Genomic DNA, 20,753 nt, shown 5'->3' with positions numbered 1-20,753 from the left:
TCTCTGGAGGAATTTTGGCCCACTCATCTTTGCAAAATTATTGTCATTCAGCCACATTGGAGGGTTTCTGAGCATGAACCGCATTCTTAATTTCCTGTCACAGTACTTCAATCAGATTAAAGAGGTTGTCCACTACTTTAAATTAACCCCCCCAATGTATCCCTCTGGGCCCTTAATGAATTTTGTAAATACCTTTTGTTGCCTATACTGCCTGTGAGCGGCGCTATACGTGGCTGCTCACTGGCAGTATGTGACCCAGCACTGACGTTACGACAAGTGAGGCGTGATTCAGTCCTGGGTCCCCGCGGTGGCTGCTGGGTTGTGGGCGGGGTTACCCCCACATCACACCCAGCATCCACCGGGCACGCTTTCTCAAAGAATGGGCGCACGGTGGATACCGGGTGTGACGCGGGGGAGAACCCCGCCCACAGCCTGGCTGCCAGAGTGGAAGGAGGAAGAGGGAACCCCAGCCTCTTTCAACACTTGTCGGGACGTCAGCGGAAGCAAGAGCCGACTGTAGCCGGGGGTCATGTGCTGCCTGTGAGTGGCCAGCGATAGCGCTGCTCACAGGCAGTATAGGCAACATGAGGTATTTACAAAATTCATTAGGGGCCCCGGGGGCCTACATTGGGGGGATAATTCAAAGTCCTGACCTTAAAGGGGTTGCCTGCTACTTTAAAGAGGCCACTCCAAAGTCTTAATTTTGTTTTACTTAAGCCATTCAGAAGTGGACTTGCTAGTGTCTTTTGTATTATTGTTCTGCTGCATAACCCAAGTGTGGTTCAGCTTGATTTCATGAGTAGCTGGACGTACATTCCACTTTAGTATTTTTTGGTAGACAGCAGAATTCATGGTTTCATTTACCACAGCAAGTCTTCCAGGTCCTGAAGCAGAAAAACAGCCTCAGGCCATCACACTACCGCCACCATATTTTACTGTAGATATGATGTTTCTTTTCTGAAATGCTGTGTTACTTCTACACCAATAGGACATACACCTTTCAAAAAGTTCAACTTTTGCCTCGTCAGTCCACAGAGTATTCTCCCAAAAGTCTTGGCGATCATCAAGATGTTTTCTGGTCAAACTGAGACGAGCGTTTACATTCTTATTGCTCAGCAGTGGTTTTCATCTTGGAATTCTGCCATGTAGGCCATTTTTACCCAGTCTCTTTCTTATGGTGGAAATGTAACAAGGTGACATGGTGTGGTAATCGTGGGTGAGTCCATTAAGCAACAGTCAGTCAGCACCCCGGCACCTTGCACATGAAGATATGGGTACAGTAGAGTTCTCACTTCTGTTGCTGGAATTCCTTCAGTCTCTGTTACTCCAGCTTCTGGCTCCCAGGTTCCATGAAACACCACAAAATTGCAGTTCTTTTCTAGCAGTTGAACTTTAATAAACAGCAAGGCATCCTTCACATTGGCAGCTCAGTTCACACAGGGCAACGTTTCCTGTCCTTTTCCTGCCTTCCAGGCAGACTCTAGTATCTCTCTCGTTTCTCTCTCTTTACTCTCAGCGTTCATGGCCGTACCTCTAGCCAGACTCTGTCCTGTCTGGGCTTCCCTTTCCTCTGCAATCCAGGCAGCATCTTTGGACAGTTTGTGTCACATCTGTACCTTCAGCATCACCAGCTCCCAGTCAGCGCCTTGTCCTTCCTGGGGATGATCCTGTTGAGCTGCGCGACTGCACTATTCTCCAGCCTGGGGTCCCTTACTGCCATCCGCAGCTTTACCCCCATGGCCTGTAACTGTCTCACTGTATACATTCTGCCCTTGGGCAGACTGCTGGGCATCTGATTCTAAACAGGAAGTCCTTTTCCTATATCTCCCTGCTCTGTGCTGCTCTGCTCTAACTCCTCCCTTCTGAATAATCCCTTGCTGCCTGTGCTTAAACTAATACTATTATCTATCCTAGTCTCTATCTCTAATGTGCCCCCTCTATTCTAACCCCGCTATTACTCTATGCTAACTTCTGTCAGGAACACCGCACTGCACTTGCTCACTGAGCCAGTGCGCGTGTCCTGAGTACAAAGACTGTGCAGAAAGATACCTGCAGAGCGGGCAGCAGTGGTGATAATGCATGCTCCAGGACCTGAAGCACGTGACTGCTGGGGGCGTGGCCTAAGCTCCACAGAGCTAGGTGCTGCAGGGAAACTCCTAGAAAGGTAACTACAGGACAATGTTACCAAGGGGCATAGACTGAGACAGAAACCAGATCAAGCCGAGGTCAAAGCACGAGATAGCAATACAGTACCAAAGGATTAGACAGAATGGATAGTCAGGACGTAGCAATAGATCAGAAAACCAGAACGGGCATTAGATGGTACAATAGGGGTTAACTGTAACAGAGTAATGATAGCCAAGCCAGGAGGTCAGAACCAGAAAAGACAATAGTACCAAAACGAGAGACGGAGTTCAGAGTGAAGGAACAAGCCGGGTCATACACGGGAAGCAAACAAGCAACGCAGAATACACGCACACCAGGGGTCAGACACACCAGAACAGCAGTATAACTGACAGAGAATGCTAGTTTGGAGTGAGTATAAATACCCCTCCCAGATCCAAAGAGAGGCCGGCAAAAGTTAACCCTGTGAGAACAGGACATTAACCATGTCCTAACCATGACACTTCTATCCCTAATCCTAAACATATACACAGTACATGGCAAATACATGACATCACAGTACATAAACATTACATTACACATTAACAACAATGAGGTGCCGCATGTAATCATGCGAACAGCGTCCAGGGGAGAGGAGGCAATTGAGGTTCTCTGCAACCTCCTTACAGAATCATGAACACTTATCTTAACTGAGGCAAGTAAGGCCTGCAGGCTTTTTGTGCAATAGGTAGAAGCTACACTGTTGACTTAGAATCATACAGAAACTATAGGGATTAAAATGGTTAGAGCAGACATGGAGTGGTTGGCTCAGCCCCAGGGGATACTGGGAAAGTTTTTATTGTGCCCTGGACATCCAAGAGTAAGGTGTGTGCAAGAGAGTCTCCTGCCAGTCTGAAATCAGACAAGCTGTATAAACCAGTTCTTCCTGGGAAACAATTGCCATAATCATAGAAGCAGTCAGGACAGCCAGGAACATCTTTATTACCTCAAGATAGAAGTGAGTGAGCTACAGCACCAGACTCATCCCCCTCCTCCCAACTATCTGCATGAGAAAGGTACCGTTCTGCTTAGGTATAGACACTGTGTGTGAAGATAAATTATCTGTAAAGAGACTTTCATATATGTTGATAAGCATTGCATGAAGATAAATGATTCTATGTGATGAAAAGAAACTTGAATAAAACCCTTGTGATCAAGATCAGCTCAGAAATGTGTCATAGCTGTGTGCCTGTAAACCGGTACCTCCACTCTACTGTGAATAATTATAATATAATTAATGGTTACCCTGAGCAAGATTTCCTCAGGATTTCAACAAGAACTCATGTTTCCTTTGTATCGCACTTTATATCCTGGGTGGTGTGCATGCAACATTTGGATGGTGTTGTGGGTTCTTTTGTGACCTCTTAGATGAGTCGTCGTTGCGTTCTTGGTAATTTTGGACAGCCAGCCACTCCTGGTAAGGTTCACCACTGTTCCATGTTTTTGTCATTTGTACATAATGGCTCTCACTGTGGTTCGCTGGAGTCCCAAAGCTTTAAAAATAGCTTTAGAACCTTTTCCAGACTGATAGATTTCAGTTACTTTGTTTCTAATTTGTTAAAGAATATCTTTGGATCGCGGCATGATGTCTAGCTTTTCAGAATCTTTTAGTCTACTTCACGTTGTCAGGCAGATCCTATTTAAGTGATTTCTTGATTACTGCCACACCTGATTCTCAATCAGACCTGTGTGTAAGATTTGAACTTAGCTTCCCAAAAATGTGATAAACCACAATTATGTTTTAAGGAGGGGGAGCAATCACTTTTTTTTACACAGAGCCCTGTAGCTTTGGATTTCTTTTTTCCTTAATAATACAGACCTTAACTTAAAAACTGCATTTTGTATTTACTTGTGTTATCTTTGTCTAATATTTACTTTTGTCTGGTGATCTGAAACATTTAAGTGTGACAAACATGCAAAAGAATAGGAAATCATGAAGGGGCAAACACTTTTTAACACCATTAGGGACCCTCTTTCCCCAACATTCATATCATCCTTTACTGAATAAGGGTCCCCACGCTCATACTGACAGCTATACATACATTATAAATGAGTCTAAACATTCATTCTTATCACATGTACACACTCACACTTCCTGTCAGCTACATGGAGTGAGCAACCAGTTATGATAGAGGTGGAGAGTTAGAGAAAATTCTCTTTCTATATTTATAAAGCTATAACTGGTTAAGGGTTTGCTCCCATTTCCCCATCTCCATCAATAAGGGCTCTTTCACACATCAGATTTTTGCTATGTGTGCTATAATTTTTGTAGACAGATCATGGACTCATTATTGTGAATATGCTTTTTCACTTTTTTTTGCTGTTGTAGAAAAAAAAAAAAAGAGACAAGGACGGCTGAGCTCTCAGTCACAGTACTGACTACTCAGCACTATCCTGATTCTATAGGGCGACTGAGCTGTCAATGCATCCAGGACACAGAGAGTGACAGAATTGTGACAGTATGAAGCCGCTCAGAGGCTGATTCTGCTTAATGCCTAGCATATTCCAGCTGTTACCATGCCGGTATCTGCCAGTAACTGCAGAAGCACATCACTATACATAACAGATAAATAAAGTTACACTCTGTACTTCTATAGCATGTAAACATGAAATATATGAAATTTGAATTGTATTACTGCTCTAGATAATAACAAAAAATGGAGATGCTCAGCATATGCATTTTTTGGGGCATACGTTTGCTGCATTCTTAAAGATGCAATGTGCATGATCGGAAGTGCAGAAAAAACAGCTGGATCATCTTCCATTGTAATTTTACCTGAGCTATACACTTTAGAGCTATATGAAGGTGGTTACCTGACTATGTACAGTAGGGTACCTTGGTTATATACAGTAGATCTATATATACAGTGGGGGAAATATATATTTGATCCCTTGCTGATTTTGCAAGTTTGCCCACTGATAAAGACATGAACAGTCTATAATTCTAAGGGTAGGTTAATTTTAACATTGAGAGATAGAATATAAAAAATAAAATCCAGAAAATTACATCGTATAAATTATATAAATTTATTTGCATTTTGCAGTGAGAAATAAGTGTTTGATCCCTCTGGCAAACAAGACTTAATACTTGGTGGCAAAACCCTTGTTGGCAAGCACAGCAGTCAGACATTTTTTATAGTTGATGATGAGGTTTGCGCACATGTCAGGAGGAATTTTGGTCCACTCCTCTCTGCAGATCATCTCTAAATCTTTAAGATTTTGAGGCTGTCGCTTGCCAACTTGGAGCTTCAACTCCCTCCATAAGTTTTCTATGGGATTAAGGTCTGGAGATTGGCTAGGCCACTCCATGACCTTAATGTGCTTCATTTTGAGCCACTCCTTTGTTGCCTTGGCTGTATGTTTTGGGTCATTGCCTTGCTGGAAGACCCAGCCACGACCCGATTTTAATGTCCTGGCTGAGGTAAGGAAGTTGTCACTCAGGATTTTACGGTACATGGCTCCATCCATTCTCCCACTGATGCGGTAAAGTAGTCTTGTGTAGAGTTGAGCGACTTTTGGTTTTTTAGGGTCGCGTTTCGTTTCGTGAAACCCGACTTTTCCAAAAGTCGGGTCGAGCAAGATCGTCCGATTATAGGGAAAAGTCGGGGTCGTCCCGAAACACGAAACCCAATGTAAGTCAATGGGGAATAAAAGTCGGCAGTGAGAGGAGGACAGGAAACACACCTACAGTGCCCATTTGAATGCCAAAAGCATCAATTCTTCTTACTTAAGCTTGTCAACCTTAATTAACTTCATAATACAAGTTACGCACTGAAAAATGGGGGTTATTTGGCTAAATTTGTGGGGGGGGAGGGCTGGCTGCAGGTTTTCATGTGCCCTGGGCGAAAGAGCGCCCCTTTAACACATACCACAACTCATCATGCTCCGATACGGCAGAGAAATAGCAGTATAGTACAATGAAAAATACCTCACTTTTTACATCTCATGACGAGGCCCATCTATTTCTCCATACAAAATCATTGGTCCCATATAATGTTTGAAACAGTATATGATGAGCTCCACATAATGCTACAGTATATGTTGGTCCCCATGGATGAAGCTCCACTGTCTTATGGGCCCAAATAATGCTCCAAACATAATGGGCCCCATTTCTAATGCTCTAGTGTATAATGGGCCCTGTAAATGCTGCTCCAGTGTCTGATGTCCACCTTTGGAATGTTCCAGTGTATGGTGGGCCCCATCTATCATTCTCCAGAGTATAGTGCTCCCCAAAAATTGCTGTCCCAACATAGAAAACAATCAAATAAGTCTCCTCGCTAGGGAATCCCTGTACTTGTCTGGACAGGTGCTGTAGCTTGCTTAACAGCTCGCCAGCCGTTCTCACGCCCAGTATGGATTGCACGTGATTGCACAAAGGTTAGAAAGGGTACCGTATCCCTGGATAGCATGTATGGATAGCGTACACATTCAAAATATATGTCTATACAGCATGAGGCAGGCTCAGACGGTGTTAGGCCCAGTATGGATTGCACGTCATTGCACAAAGGTTAGAAGGGGTACCGTATCCCCGGATAACATGTATGGATAGCGTACACATTCAAAATATATGTCTATACAGCATGAGGCAGGCTCAGACGGTGTTAGGCCCAGTATGGATTGCACGTCATTGCACAAAGGTTAGAAGGGGTACCGTATCCCCGGATAACATGTATGGATAGCGTACACATTCAAAATATATGTCTATACAGCATGAGGCAGGCTCAGACGGTGTTAGGCCCAGTATGGATTGCACGTCATTGCACAAAGGTTAGAAGGGGTACCGTATCCCCGGATAACATGTATGGATAGCGTACACATTCAAAATATATGTCTATACAGCATGAGGCAGGCTCAGACGGTGTTAGGCCCAGTATGGATTGCACGTCATTGCACAAAGGTTAGAAGGGGTACCGTATCCCCGGATAACATGTATGGATAGCGTACACATTCAAAATATTTGTCTATACAGCATGAGGCAGGCTCAGACGGTGTTAGGCCCAGTATGGATTGCACGTCATTGCACAAAGGTTAGAAGGGGTACCGTATCCCCGGATAACATGTATGGATAGCGTACACATTCAAAATATATGTCTATACAGCATGAGGCAGGCTCAGACGGTGTTAGGCCCAGTATGGATTGCACGTCATTGCACAAAGGTTAGAAGGGGTACCGTATCCCCGGATAACATGTATGGATAGCGTACACATTCAAAATATATGTCTATACAGCATGAGGCAGGCTCAGACGGTGTTAGGCCCAGTATGGATTGCACGTGATTGCACAAAGGTTAGAAAGGGTACCGTATCCCCGGATAACATGTATGGATAGCGTACACATTCAAAATATATGTCTATACAGCATGAGGCAGGCTCAGACGGTGTTAGGCCCAGTATGGATTGCACGTCATTGCACAAAGGTTAGAAGGGGTACCGTATCCCCGGATAACATGTATGGATAGCGTACACATTCAAAATATATGTCTATACAGCATGAGGCAGGCTCAGACGGTGTTAGGCCCAGTATGGATTGCACGTCATTGCACAAAGGTTAGAAGGGGTACCGTATCCCCGGATAACATGTATGGATAGCGTACACATTCAAAATATATGTCTATACAGCATGAGGCAGGCTCAGACGGTGTTAGGCCCAATATGGATTGCACGTCATTGCACAAAGGTTAGAAGGGGTACCGTATCCCCGGATAACATGTATGGATAGCGTACACATTCAAAATATATGTCTATACAGCATGAGGCAGGCTCAGACGGTGTTAGGCCCAGTATGGATTGCACGTCATTGCACAAAGGTTAGAAGGGGTACCGTATCCCTGGATAACATGTATGGATAGCGTACACATTCAAAATATATGTCTATACAGCATGAGGCAGGCTCAGACGGTGTTAGGCCCAGTATGGATTGCACGTCATTGCACAAAGGTTAGAAAGGGTACCGTATCCCTGGATAACATGTATGGATAGCGTACACATTCAAAATATATGTCTCAGGAGGCAGGCTCAGACGGTGTCAGGCACAGTATGGATTTGACAGCCCAGATTACACAGCGGAGGAGCAGGGAGAGGTAAAGATTGCAAATGCTGGGGCCCTGGCCAAGCAAGGGGGGCCCACTCGTGGGCGTCGGTACTGGCACTGGGCCCCTCATAGTACAGCGGTGTGTCTGACGGCGGGTGTGCACCACCACCGTCAGAGACACTTGATTGCACTATGAGGGACCCTGTGCCAGTGCCCGCGTCCAAGAGTCGGCCTACCCACCTGTCCAGGGCAACGGCACTCGCACGGTGTCGTGCGGTAGGTGGTGACCCCGGCCATGGGGGGGGGAGGCAGCACAGTTAGGGAGTTTTAGAAAGTGGCATATGTTGATGTTGGACATTCAGCTGATGCAAAAGGCGAAATAGGTGAAGTACCAGGAAGAGGTGGACCAAAGCAAGCCATTTTTCTGTCACCCTATGTGTCATCAGGGGAAGGTGGGACAAAATCCTTGGAAACCCATGTGTGGTTCATTTTAATGAAGGTTAGATCATCCACATTTTGGGTTGACAGACGGGTCCTTTTTTCTGTCAGGATTGATCCAGCTGCACTGAAGACTCTTTCCGATAGCACACTTGCAGCTGGGCAAGCGAGCTCCTGTAAGGCATATTGTGCCAATTCAGGCCAGGTGTCCAGTTTAGCGGCCCAATAGTCAAAGGGGAATGACCTGTGTGGGAGAACATCGATATGGGAGGAAAAGTAGTTTGTAACCATAGTTGACAACTGCTGTCTCCTGTTACTTTCCATCGATGCAGTATTACCAGTTGTGTGAGCGGTATTTGAAAAATCAGTCCACAACATTGTCATGAAACCCCTGTCTCCAACGCCACTTCTGCTGTGTGCACCACGAACACCTCTGCCAAGCTGCCCCCGGCCCGTACGGCTCGTGTGAGAACCATCACCGCTGCTGTGTGCTGGGAATGCCTCAAGCAACCGATTTACCAGAGTTGCTTGTTTATTAGCCAATATTAGGTCAAGGTTCTCCTGTGGCATGATGTTTTGTAATTTGCCTTTATAGCGTGGATCCAGGATGCTGGCCAACCAGTAGTCGTCATCGTTCATCATTTTGGCAATGCGGGGGTCCCTTTTTAGGATCCGCAAGGCATAATCTGACATGTGGGCCAATGTTCCCGGTGTCAATGATGCACTGCGAGTGCTGGGTGGAGGAGCACTTTCTGGCAAATCCACATCCCTCCAGTCACGCACAAACCCTGTACCAGACCTTGCCACGCCAACATTTTCACTTGCCCCACGAGATGCATCCTCCTCCCCTAAGTAATCATCCCCATCATCCTCCTCCTCCTCCTCTTCTTCCTCCACCTCGTCCAGGAGAGGTCCCTGAGCAGACAATGGCTGAATGTCATCAAGGATTCCCTCCTCCTCTTCCTCCTCATCAACATTGGCTGCAGACGCCTGCTCCTTAAGGTGCGTCAAAGTTTGCATGAGCAGACGCATAAGTGGGATGCTCATGCTTAGGATGGCGTCGTCTGCGCTTACCAGCGGTGTGCATTCCTCAAAACACTGAAGGACTTTACAAAGGTCTTTCAGCTTCGACCACTGCACGCCTGTCAACTCCATGTCTGCTCTCAAAGTGCCTGGCCGTGTATCCTCCCACAAATGCATTATGGCCTGCCTCTGCTCGCACAGCCGCTCCACCATGTGCAGGGTGGAGTTCCACCTTGTTGCAATGTCGATAATGAGGCGGTGGTTGGGAAGGTGGAGCAATCGCTGCAGCTTCTGCATACGAACGGAGTGTACAGGCGACCGGCGGATGTGCGCGCACAGTCTTCGCACCTTCTGGAGCAGGGCTGTTAACTCCGGATAATTTTTGAGGAAGCACTGCACCACCAGGTTCAAGGTGTGAGCCAAGCAAGGTATGTGGCTGAGTTTTGAAAGGGCTATGGCTGCCACAAAATTACGGCCGTTATCACTAACTACCTTGCCTGCCTCAAGATGTACACTGCCCAGCCATGACTCAGTTTGTCGCTTCAAGTACTCGGCCAGCACCTCGGCGGTGTGTCTGTCGCCCAAACACATCATCTGCAACACAGCCTGCTGACGCTTTCCACTAGCTGCTCGATAGGGGGACACATCGTGTGCAACAGTGGCAGCTGCAGATGGAGTGCTCGTACGACTGCGCTCTGTGGACGAGCTGTCGCTTCTGGAGGAGGAGGAGGAGGAGGGTCGAACGCCTACAGCCAACTGTTTCCTATACCGTGGGCTAGGCAGCACTGTCCCACCACCGCTGTCCCCTGTGGACCCTGCATCCACCACATTAACCCAGTGCGCAGTGATGGACACGTAACGGCCCTGGCCATGCCGACTGGACCATGCATCAGTTGTGAGGTGCACCTTTCCGCTCACTGACTGCTTGAGTGCATGGACAATGCGGTCTTTCACATGATGGTGGAGGGCTGGGATGGCTTTGCGAGAGAAGAAGTGGCGACTGGGTAGGTCATAGCGTGGTACTGCATAGGCCATGAGTTCGCGGAAAGCTGTGCTTTCCACCAACCGAAAGGGCATCATCTCAAACGAGATTAGTTTGGCAATGTGGGCGTTCAAACCCAGTGTACGCGGATGAGAGACTGAGTACTTTCTTGACCTACTCATAGTGTCTGGGAGGGTGAGCTGGACTTGAGAGCTGCATATGGTGGAAGTAGCGGTGGACAGGGCGGACTGAGAGAGGGTTGATGATGGTGATGGAGTTGTTGTTCTTTCTGATGGCCTAGAATCAGTCTTTCGTTGATATAACAGTAGGATTCCCTGACTGCTGTGGCCTTGCAACGACACCTCAACATTTGCTGCTGTGCTAACCGGTGGGCTTACAGTGGGGGAAACAATGTAGCGTTGCTGACTACCTTCGTTGTGATCAGTTGCACATGTGGCACTTGAGGTTTGGTGTTGTGTCCACGCTTGCAAGTGCATGCTGGTTAAATGTCTAAGCATGCAACTGGTATTCAAATTTTTCAGATTTTTCCCTCGGCTAAAGGTCTTTGCGCACTTCTTACAGATAACCTTGGCCTGATCATGAGGATTTTGTTCAAAAAACTGCCACACTGCACTCTTCCTACTTTGGCAGACATTTTGCGGCCTAGCACGCTGTGATCTTTTGACCCTCTGGACAAGCTGTCCAGCAACTCTTTTGATGTTTGGAACCTGTCTTTGGAGTGCTCCGGGCCTGCCAGATAACAGCTGTTGCGATGTCGATGTCTGCTGTGGATGCTCCTCATCTGAGCTATTGGAAGCAGCACCCTCTTCCCCCAATGGATGCCAATCTGGGTCAACAACTGGGTCATCCATCACCTCCTCTTCTATGTCATGTTCACCTTTCTCTGTGTCACCGTGTATGGTGGTATAGTGTGCGGGAAGGGGCACCTGAGTCTCATCAGGGTCAAAATCTGGCTCTGTACACTGCGAGGACAATGTAGTGCTCTGAGTGAATGTACCAGCAGAATCATCCATCAGCGGCTGTGCATCAGTGCACTCCATGTCAGATTCATCTTGGCCTGGGTAATTCACCATTTGACTTGATAATCCAGGCATGGTATGTGAAAACAGCTCCATGGAGTAATCAGTAGTATGGCCTGCGTCATCCTTCAATCTTGGTTGGGGTGAAGGACACAAGGAAAGGTGTGGTTCATGAACATGAGCCTCCAATGACGACTCAGTGCTTTTACTTTTTACAACTGAAGAAGAGGAGGCGATAGAGCTGGAGGCTGAGTCAGCAATGTAAGACAAAACTTTTTCCTGATGCTCTGCCTTTAAAAGCGGTTTGCCAACTCCTAGAAAACTAAGCGTTCGAGTCCTTATGTAGCCAGACGATGACGCAGGGTCAGCACCTCCTGCATTCGGTCCTATTTTGCTCTTGCCACTACCATCAGATCCACCACCAACACCATCATTACCAGCTGCCAACCCCCGCCCAATTCCACGGCCTCTTCCACCAGCCTTCCTCATTTTTGGTAGAAATGTAGACAAAATCCAACAAACTATATAGTAATGTAAAACAAGGTACAAGGTGTCTATAGGACAGGGGAGTTTTAGAATTTCTGCACACACTTGTGGACAGTGGACACTTGTGGATTGTGTGCGGCCCACTGATATCTGAGCGCTATGTGACACGCTCGATGGCACAGCTGCCTGTGACCAAAGTGACGAGAGGATAATGGAGATTTTGAATCTCTGCGTACACTTTTGGACACTGGACACTTGTGGATTGTGTGCGGCCCACTGATATCTGAGCGCTATGTGACACGCTCAATGGCACAGCTGCCTGTGACCAAAGTGACGAGAGGATAATGGAGATTTTGAATCTCTGCGTACACTTGTGGACACTGGACACTTGTGGATTGTGTGCGGCCCACTGATATCTGAGCGCTATGTGACACGCTCGATGGCACAGCTGCCTGTGACCAAAGTGACGAGAGGATAATGGAGATTTTGAATCTATGCGTACACTTTTGGACACTGGACACTTGTGGATTGTGTGCGGCCCACTGATATCTGAGCGCTATGTGACACGCTCGATGGCACAGCTGCCTGTGACCAAAGTGACGAGAGGATAATGGAGATTTTGAATCTCTGCGTACACTTGTGGACAGTGGACACTTGTGGATTGTGTGCGGCCCACTAATATCTGAGCGCTATGTGACACGCTCGATGGCACAGCTGCCTGTGACCAAAGTGACGAGAGGATAATGGAGATTTTGAATCTCTGCGTACACTTTTGGACACTGGACACTTGTGGATTGTGTGCGGCCCACTGATATCTGAGCGCTATGTGACACGCTCGATGGCACAGCTGCCTGTGACCAAAGTGACGAGAGGATAATGGAGATTTTGAATCTCTGCGTACACTTTTGGACACTGGACACTTGTGGATTGTGTGCGGCCCACTGATATCTGAGCGCTATGTGACACGCTCGATGGCACAGCTGCCTGTGACCAAAGTGACGAGAGGATAATGGAGATTTTGAATCTCTGCGTACACTTGTGGACAGTGGACACTTGTGGATTGTGTGCGGCCCACTGATATCTGAGCGCTATGTGACACGCTCGATGGCACAGCTGCCTGTGACCAAAGTGACGAGAGGATAATGGAGATTTTGAATCTCTGCGTACACTTTTGGACACTGGACACTTGTGGATTGTGTGCGGCCCACTGATATCTGAGCGCTATGTGACACGCTCGATGGCACAGCTGCCTGTGACCAAAGTGACGAGAGGATAATGGAGATTTTGAATCTCTGCGTACACTTGTGGACAGTGGACACTTGTGGATTGTGTGCGGCCCACTGATATCTGAGCGCTATGTGACACGCTCGATGGCACAGCTGCCTGTGACCAAAGTGACGAGAGGATAATGGAGATTTTGAATCTCTGCGTACACTTTTGGACACTGGACACTTGTGGATTGTGTGCGGCCCACTGATATCTGAGCGCTATGTGACACGCTCGATGGCACAGCTGCCTGTGACCAAAGTGACGAGAGGATAATGGAGATTTTGAATCTCTGCGTACACTTTTGGACACTGGACACTTGTGGATTGTGTGCGGCCCACTGATATCTGAGCGCTATGTGACACGCTCGATGGCACAGCTGCCTGTGACCAAAGTGACGAGAGGATAATGGAGATTTTGAATCTCTGCGTACACTTGTGGACAGTGGACACTTGTGGATTGTGTGCGGCCCACTGATATTTGAGCGCTATGTGACACACTCGATGGCACAGCTGCCTGTGACCAAAGTAACGAGAGGATAATGGAGATTTTGAATCTCTGCGTACACTTGTGGACAGTGGACACTTGTGGATTGTGTGCGGCCCACTGATATCTGAGCGCTATGTGACACGCTCGATGGCACAGCTGCCTGTGACCAAAGTGACGAGAGGATAATGGAGATTTTGAATCTCTGCGTACACTTTTGGACACTGGACACTTGTGGATTGTGTGCGGCCCACTGATATCTGAGCGCTATGTGACACGCTCGATGGCACAGCTGCCTGTGACCAAAGTGACGAGAGGATAATGGAGATTTTGAATCTCTGCGTACACTTGTGGACAGTGGACACTTGTGGATTGTGTGCGGCCCACTGATATCTGAGCGCTATGTGACACGCTCGATGGCACAGCTGCCTGTGACCAAAGTGATGAGAGGATAATGGAGATTTTGAATCTCTGCGTACACTTTTGGACACTGGACACTTGTGGATTGTGTGCGGCCCACTGATATCTGAGCGCTATGTGACACGCTCGATGGCACAGCTGCCTGTGACCAAAGTGACGAGAGGATAATGGAGATTTTGAATCTCTGCGTACACTTGTGGACAGTGGACACTTGTGGATTGTGTGCGGCCCACTGATATCTGAGCGCTATGTGACACGCTCGATGGCACAGCTGCCTGTGACCAAAGTGACGAGAGGATAATGGAGATTTTGAATCTCTGCGTACACTTTTGGACACTGGACACTTGTGGATTGTGTGCGGCCCACTGATATCTGAGCGCTATGTGACACGCTCGATGGCACAGCTGCCTGTGACCAAAGTGACGAGAGGATAATGGAGATTTTGAATCTCTGCGTACACTTTTGGACACTGGACACTTGTGGATTGTGTGCGGCCCACTGATATCTGAGCGCTATGTGACACGCTCGATGGCACAGCTGCCTGTGACCAAAGTGACGAGAGGATAATGGAGATTTTGAATCTCTGCGTACACTTTTGGACACTGGACACTTGTGGATTGTGTGCGGCCCACTGATATCTGAGCGCTATGTGACACGCTCGATGGCACAGCTGCCTGTGACCAAAGTGACGAGAGGATAATGGAGATTTTGAATCTCTGCGTACACTTGTGGACAGTGGACACTTGTGGATTGTGTGCGGCCCACTGATATCTGAGCGCTATGTGACACGCTCGATGGCACAGCTGCCTGTGACCAAAGTGACGAGAGGATAATGGAGATTTTGAATCTCTGCGTACACTTGTGGACAGTGGACACTTGTGGATTGTGTGCGGCCCACTGATATCTGAGCGCTATGTGACACGCTCGATGGCACAGCTGCCTGTGACCAAAGTGACGAGAGGATAATGGAGATTTTGAATCTCTGCGTACACTTTTGGACACTGGACACTTGTGGATTGTGTGCGGCCCACTGATATCTGAGCGCTATGTGACACGCTCGATGGCACAGCTGCCTGTGACCAAAGTGACGAGAGGATAATGGAGATTTTGAATCTCTGCGTACACTTGTGGACAGTGGACACTTGTGGATTGTGTGCGGCCCACTGATATCTGAGCGCTATGTGACACGCTCGATGGCACAGCTGCCTGTGACCAAAGTGACGAGAGGATAATGGAGATTTTGAATCTCTGCGTACACTTGTGGACACTGGACACTTGTGGATTGTGTGCGGCCCACTGATATCTGAGCGCTATGTGACACGCTCGATGGCACAGCTGCCTGTGACCAAAGTGACGAGAGGATAATGGAGATTTTGAATCTCTGCGTACACTTGTGGACAGTGGACACTTGTGGATTGTGTGCGGCCCACTGATATCTGAGCGCTATGTGACACGCTCGATGGCACAGCTGCCTGTGACCAAAGTGACGAGAGGATAATGGAGATTTTGAATCTCTGCGTACACTTTTGGACACTGGACACTTGTGGATTGTGTGCGGCCCACTGATATCTGAGCGCTATGTGACACGCTCGATGGCACAGCTGCCTTTGACCAAAGTGACGAGAGGATAAGGGAGATTGGATTGCTTTTAAAAAAGCAGTTTGCGGAGCAGTGGGTAAACAGCAATGCCAGCGTGTCAGGAAGCCTTAAAAGGCAGCCCAACAACCAACACCACTGATACACCACAATATAGCCTCCCCTTGCACTGCACACACAGTGACTTGTGTGTTGTGCAGGCCAAATCGCTAGCAGCAGAAGCAGTTTTTTTGTCTTCTTCCCTGCCTAACGCTCTCCCTACAGAATCAGCAGCAACCTCTCCCTATACTAAGATCGGCAGATGTAAGATGGCGGTCGGCGTGCACGCCCTTTTATACCCCCTGTGACGCCCACCAAAGCAAGCCAATCACTTGCATGCCCTTCTGAAAGATGGTGGTGACCCGTGCCTATGTCATCACATTGCCCACAGTGTCCGTGGATCCTGATTGGCTGAAAAAGAGCGCAAAACAAACTTTTGAAACGCGACTTTGGCGCGTAAGTCGCCGACCTCGTGGCCGACCTCATCCTAGGGTCGGGTTTCATTTCATGAAACCCGACTTTGCCAAAAGTCGGCAACTTTTGAATTTTTTCGACCCGTTTCGCTCAACTCTAGTCTTGTGCCCTTAGCAGAGAAACACCCCCAAAACATAATGTTTCCACCTCCATGCTTGACAGTGGGGATGGTGTTCTTTGGGTCATAGGCAGCATTTCTCTTCCTCCAAACACGGTGAGTTGAGTTAATGCCAAAGAGCTAAATTTAATTTTTGTCTCTTCTGACCACAGCACCTTCTCCCAATCACTCACAGAATCATCCAGGTGTTCATTGGCAAACTTCAGATGGGCCTGCACATGTGCCTTCTTGAGCAGGGGGACCTCGCAGGCACTGCATGATTTTAAACCTTTACAGCGTAATGTGTTATCAACGGTTTTCTTGGTTACTGTGGTCCTGGCTACCTTGAGATCATTAACAAGTTCCCCCCCTTTTAGGCTGAACTCTCACCTTCCTCATGATCAAGGATACCTCACGAGGTGAGATATTGCATGGTGCCCCCAGATCGATGTCGATTGACAGTCATTTTGTATTTCTTCCATTTTCTTACTATTGCACCAACAGTTGTCTCCTTCTGACCCAGTGTCTTACTTATGGTTTTATAGCCCATTATAGCTTTGTGCAGGTCTATGATCTTGTCCCTGACATCCTTAGAAAGCTCTTTGGTCTTGCCCATGTTGTAGAGGATAGAGTCTGATTAATTGAGTTTGTGTACAGGAGTCTTTTATAAAGGTGACTATGTAAGACAGCAGTCTTTAATGCAGGTAATGAGTTGATTAGGAGCGTCTAAATGGTCTATAGAAGCCAGAACTCTTAATGGTTGGTAGGGGATCAAATACTTATTTCTCACTTCAAAATACAAATAAATTTATATAATTTATACAATGTGATTGTCTGGATTATATTTTTGATATTCTATCTCTCAATGTTAAAATTGACCTACCCTTAAAATTATAGACTGCTCATGTCTTTGTCAGTGGGCAAACTTACAAAATCAGCAAGGTATCAAATACTTATTTCCCCCACTGTAGAAGGTTCCTTGAGCTATATTCAGTAGAGTTATATACAGGAGAGTACCTGGGCTATATACAGTAGGCACCTGGGTTACATACGGTAGGGCTATATACAGGAGGGTACCTGGGCTATATACAATAAGGTACCTGGGTTATATGCATCAGGGCTATATACAGGAGGGTACCTGGGCTATGTACAGTAGGGCACCTGGGTTATATATAGTAGGGATATATACAGGAGAGTATACATCGGGATTATATACAGGAATGTACCTGGGCTATATACAGTAGGGTTCCTGGGCTATATACAGTAGGGCTATATACAGGAGAGTACCCGGGCTATATACAATAAGGTACCTGGGTTATATGCATCAGGACTATATACAGGAGGGTACCTGGGCTATATACAGAAGGATACCGTGCTATATACAGTAGGTCTATATACAGGAGGTACCTGGACTATTTACAGTAGGTCTATACACAGGAGGGTAACTAGGCTATATACATCAGGACTATATACAGGAGGGTACCTGGGCTATAGATAGTAGGGTTCCTGGGCTATATACAGTAGGGCACTTGGGTTACATACAGTAGGGCTATATATACAGGACAGTAGATGGGCTATATACAGTAGGGCACCTGAATTACATACAGTAGGGCTATATACAGGACAGTAGCTGGGCTATATACAGTAGGGCACCTGGGTTACATACAGAAGGCTATATACAGAAAAGTAGCTGGGCTATATACAGTAGGGCGCCTGGATTATATACAGTAGGGCTATATACAGGACAGTAGCTGGGCTATATACAGTAGGCACCTGGGTTACATACAGTAGGGCTATGTACTGGAGAGTATTCGGGCTATATACAATAAGGTACCTGGGTTATATACATCAGGACTATATACAGGAAGGTACCTGGGCTATATACAGGAGGTACCTGGGCTATATACAGTAGGACTATACACAAGAGGGTACCTGAGCTATATACAGCAGGGTAGCTGGGCTATATACAGTAGGTCTATATACAGGAGAGTAGCTGGGCTATATACAGTCCACAAGAATGGGGACAGGTATGACCCTGCCAACTACAGAGGAATATGTGTCAGCAACAACCTGGGAAAACTGTTCAACAGCATCCTGAACAAGAAGATCCTCAGTTTCCTCACCGAGCACAACGTCCTCAGCAAGAGCCAAGCAGGGTTCATGCCAAACCACCGCACTACCGACCACATCTACACCCTGCACAGCCTCTTTCACAGCCACGTTCACAATACAAAGAACGGGAAGATATACTCCTGCTTCGTGAACTTTAAAAAAGCCTTTGATTCGGTGTGGCACCCAGGCTTATTCCTGAAACTGCTGGAGAGTGGAATAGGAGGAAAGACCAACGATGTTATCAAAAGCTCCTACACCGAGAACCTCTGCAGTGTGATTGTGAGCGGCAGAAGAACTGCCTATTTCCAGCAGAGCCGGGGAGACAGACAAGGTTGCAGCCTAAGCCCAACGCTCTTCAACATTTACATCAACGAGCAGGCTACCGCTCTGGAATCTTCTACAGCACCAGGTCTCACCCTCCACGATGCGCAGGTGAAATTCCTGCTGTATGCAGATGACCTGCTGCTTCTGTCACCAACCGAAAAAGGCCTCCAAGACAACCTGACAATCTTAGAGAAATTCAGCTCCACCTGGGCACTACCTAAAGAAAACCATCATCATGGTGTTCCAGAAGAGAAAGAGAAAATCAGACCAGCACCCTTCATTTGTCCTCTACAACTGCGCCCTTACAGGAACGGACAAATATACCTACCTGGGCCTAGAGATTCACCGGTCAGGGAGCTTCAAACAAGCCATAGAGACCCTGAAAGACAAGGCCTGCAAAACCTTCTATGCAATTCGAAGGAAACTCTACCATCTGAAGCCACCAGTGAGGGTCTGGTTAAAAATCTTCAACTCTATCATCGCCCCAATCCTCCTGTATGGCAGTGAAGTCTGGGGTCCTCACACCTACCCAGACTGGTCAAGGTGGGATTCCAGCCCAACAGAAATATTCCACCTAGAATTCTGCAAGCACCTTCTCCAAGTCCATCGGAGCACCTCCAACAGTGCTTGCCGGGCCAAGCTGGGCAGATTCCCTCTAGACATAACGGTTCTAAATAGGGCACTGTCATTCCGGGCTCACCTACTTAGGAGCAATCCAAGCTCCCATCACCATAAAGCCCTGACACATGTAGGTAGAACAGAAAAACCAGGACCCTTGGAACAGCTCACCCAAACCCAACCTGACCAGAACACCAATCACAACAACCTGACAAAATCCAGAATCAGGAAGATGGTAGACGAAGGCCAGGAGAGGTACGTAAGTGACTGGAAGAACGACATCATCAGCTCACAGAAACTGACCATGTACCGGAGTCTACAGAGAGACTACAGACTGGCCCCATATCTGGAGAAACTCCCAGACCCCAGAGACCGCAAGATCCTGAGCCGATATAGACTCAGTGCCCACAGTCTGGCCATCGAATCCGGCCGACACAGGCAGAGCTACAAGGCCAGGGAGGAAAGACTGTGCCAACACTGTGACCAGGAGGCCCTGGAGGATGAGACCCACTTCCTGCTACACTGCTCCAAATACTCAGCAGTGAGGGACACTCACTTCAGGAGACTCTCACATCTCTTCCCGGATTTCATCACCATGAAGAAGGAAGAGAAAGCATACATCCTGCTGGGGGAAGAAGCGAGAGCAGTGGAGATAGCAGCGCGGTATGTGAGCGAATGTCATAGACTGCGAGAAAGAGAACTATGATATGCCATGGACTTCTATGGCCCCCACCCTGGATCTGCCCCATCCCCCCATCCACTTTCCCTATGCTATGGACTTCTATGGCCCCCACCCTGGATCTGCCCCATGCCCCCATACACCTTCCCTATGCCATGGACTTCTATAGCCCCCACCCTGGATGTGCCCCCATCCCCCTTCACTATGCCATGGACTTCTATAGCACCATCCTAGATCTGCCCCCATCCCCCATCCACCTTCCCTATGCCATGGACTTCTATAGCCCCATCCTGGATCTGCCCCCATCCACCTTTCCTACAACCCCTACCCAACATCCCTACAGTCCCTATCTCCATTCCATTTTTTACACTTGCTTTGGCAAAACTAATGTGTATTTAGTCCTGCCAATAAAGCTTCTTTGAATTTGAATACAGTAGGTCTATATACAGGAGGTACCTCGTCTATAAACAGTAGGTCTA

At 47.5% G+C, this 20,753-nt stretch overlaps 1 protein-coding gene across 1 annotated transcript in view; it reads left to right on the top strand.

Moving 5' to 3' along the window:
- Window positions 1-20,753, top strand: part of ST6GALNAC1 (ST6 N-acetylgalactosaminide alpha-2,6-sialyltransferase 1) — a 145,830-nt gene that overhangs the window by 40,677 nt on the left and 84,400 nt on the right. The gene's annotated exons all lie outside the window — the stretch shown is intronic.

Source organism: Dendrobates tinctorius, unplaced genomic scaffold (assembly GCF_039654945.1).
Source record: "Dendrobates tinctorius isolate UK_male_01 unplaced genomic scaffold, ASM3965494v1 ptg000383l, whole genome shotgun sequence".
NCBI classification, from domain to species: domain Eukaryota; kingdom Metazoa; phylum Chordata; class Amphibia; order Anura; family Dendrobatidae; genus Dendrobates; species Dendrobates tinctorius.
Note: the sequence above shows the minus strand (reverse complement) of the source record. Positions and strands in the feature narration are given on the sequence as shown.